General features: G+C 34.0%; 1 pseudogene; it reads left to right on the top strand.

Moving 5' to 3' along the window:
- Positions 1–475: 475 nt before the first annotated feature.
- Positions 476–2,934, top strand: part of LOC107570690 (zinc finger protein 239-like) — an 8,228-nt pseudogene continuing 5,769 nt past the window's right edge.

Raw genomic sequence — 2,934 nt, 5'->3', positions numbered from 1 at the left:
GAAGCAGGCTAAGAGAGTGAGGGAGAGCCCACTCTTATCAAAACATCTACAATAAAGTCTGAAATTATTACGGAGTGTGCTGTCTTCTCTTTTAATCGTATATTTGTAACAACTGGATCATTTGTATTAACAAGCACCCACCCCCCTAGTGCCCCTTTTTTGGTTTGGGCAACTGCCCCTCAAAATGTCTGTGCACGGCCCTGTTGAGAAGCATATGAAATAGAAAGAATGCGATTAATAGAAGAATTAAGTTTGCTGAATATTGAAAGTATAACAATTAAGACAATACTAGAGTATGCTCCAGCACAGTATAAAGTCTATAATGCAATTATTAATTATTTGAAAGCAATAGGTTTAATAAATATTGAGAGCAGCTGAGAAGATCGTTGGTGCCTCTCTCCCCTCCCTTCAGGACATTTACAACCTTTTAAGTGGGTTTGCCAACCGCCATTAAAAAAGAAAAGAAGAAGAAGAAAATGCACACGCTGGAAAAGCTGCCACATATAACAGCTTTCTACTTGGGGACCTTGATAAATGTAGCGGAGTACGATATTTGTATGTCTTGACTTGTAAATATGGACGCTTTCTAAACTTGCTTCGAAAACTTTGCGAACCTTTAGTAAACAAGTCCACGACACTTTTACGTTTTGTTCAACAACTGAACATACCTTCCCGAAGGGGGAAAAAAGGGCCCTCCGAAGGGGCCACATCCATTTACTTTGTTACAATATGATGAGCCACATGGGTCTTTCCTGTCACAAGAAGTACTGCACAAGAAGAGATAGGCCTACTGTACACTGATGTGACATTGACTACAGAGGTACTGTACATTAATGTGAATTTAGATCAAAGTTCATTTTGAAATCAAAAGTATTAAAATAACGTGATCATGGTCGGTTTCTGCACATAAAAGATAGCAACAAGTTACTGATCTAATTCCTTTATTGTTATAGATGTAGTCATTGGAAAATTTCGGTGGATATATTATGCTTCTGCACATTTGTAGCGGTTAATAAAATGGTCTCCCAAACAGAAAGCAGAAAAAACTCCTGCAAGGATGGGTGCCATATGCATTTATTTTGATGATGTTTTATTTATCTCAGACTGTGAGAAATAACATTGTTATAGGCCAGTTTTATAGTCTTTCAGCATATATGACTCGAATAATCTGTTTCTACAACAAACACTTAGAATAAAGTCAGATCTCTGCTGATGATGCTGTACGGTTTGTTTCAGGTGTCTCACTAGTTATTGAAAGGCCTTTTTATCATGTCAATAGTTCATGTTTTCACCTCATTGGTTATGCTGATATGTTTAAATCACCTGTAAACTGCTACTTAAAGCGCATGCATTGGTGTAAACAGCCACACCATCACCATAAATCTCTTAAGAGCATTTCATTATAGTTTGTGATAAAGCAGGTTTCATTGAACTGAAGTGTTATATGTTGGTTACAAATCATACATTTGTTTCAGATTTTTTTTTCTTCTTTTGTTATTCTTAGTTTTTTCTTTTTTAATTTGGATTATTTTAATTGTGGTACTTATTCATCATTTTTTTCTAATATTAATTTGTCTATATGTCTGTATTAAAGATAAAGAATGTAAAAACAAAAACAAAAATCACAGACAAAACAGAAATACACAGAATATTAAAAAATAAAAATAAATTCAGTGACTTTACATTTTGATAAATGGATATATACACATAGTACATAAATGCTTCAAATGTGTGAATGAGTCAAAACATCTGTTTTATTTCGGATTTATTTTTTGATTTCTGCAGATCTGCACCTCCTTCCACAAGTACTGTACCTTCAGTGAAGCTCCTCCCACAGCAATTCACCAATAAAAGTTGGAATATTCCCATCAGTGAAGAAGAGTTTTCAGTGACCGGAGTGATCCAGAACCCTACAAAATGAAACCTGAAGATACTGAAGAACATGGAGGTTGGTGTTTATTCTTTATTATTCATTTATAATGCTGAAGAACATTAAGGTAATAAAACTTAAAGAATCTTATCAGATTTAGTGGTTGTCTTTGTCCTACGAGCTGTAAAACAACAGCAGTAGCAAATAATATACTGACCACTTTCCATGAAATGGGTATGAAATCAGTATCTTTATTTTATTTATTTAGTCATTTATCAGACGCTTTTATCCAAAAAATAAGCAATCAATTGTAGTATTAAAAAAACTAAAAACAGATCCAAAACTAAAAGCTAAAACTTTATTAATACTGCCTATACACATTTTAAAAATAAAGAGATTAAATAAAAATGACAAATGCATACAACAAAATTTCAAAACTTAACATTTAAATGGAAAAACTAAAAATAAAGCTAAAAACAATTCAAAATATTAAAGAACAAAAATATATATATACACACACACATTTATAAATCATACACTATCAAACTGAAATGTATAACTTCGTTATAAGTTTGTGTTTTCAATAAATAATTAGTGAAAGGAGATTTTAATATTATACAAACTGTTTATTTATTTTATATCTCGATCAGAAATTTCGCAACAGTGTTATTAAAATTTTGAACATGTGTAAATACATTTTCCACCCATCCTAAATTTTGTTTATGGCGCTATTTAAAAAATTGTCCTATATGTTCTGTCAAAGACCGAACAAGCGGCACTAATGATGGGGGAGCGTGAAAAAAAAAAAACCGTGTGTGTTGACGCGCAGCCTAGAGACCTGAGCGGGACAGTTTTCTTAAGCCCTCTCCCCCTGAATTTCTGCGCATTACCGCCCGCTCCCGCAACGTGTGTGTCACGCTCCCGCAAACATTCTTATTGTCTTATTGTATATTGCATCAACGAAAATAGTTCCAAATATAGTAACAGCTGAGCCGCTGCGCATCTTCCTCCCTGCACCTTTTAAGTACCATTTTAGGTGTTGGGATGTCAGGAGGGCTGGTCTG

This window comes from Sinocyclocheilus grahami, unplaced genomic scaffold (genome assembly GCF_001515645.1).
Source record: "Sinocyclocheilus grahami isolate Dianchi unplaced genomic scaffold, SAMN03320097.WGS_v1.1 scaffold1492.1, whole genome shotgun sequence".
Taxonomy (NCBI): domain Eukaryota; kingdom Metazoa; phylum Chordata; class Actinopteri; order Cypriniformes; family Cyprinidae; genus Sinocyclocheilus; species Sinocyclocheilus grahami.
Note: the sequence above shows the minus strand (reverse complement) of the source record. Positions and strands in the feature narration are given on the sequence as shown.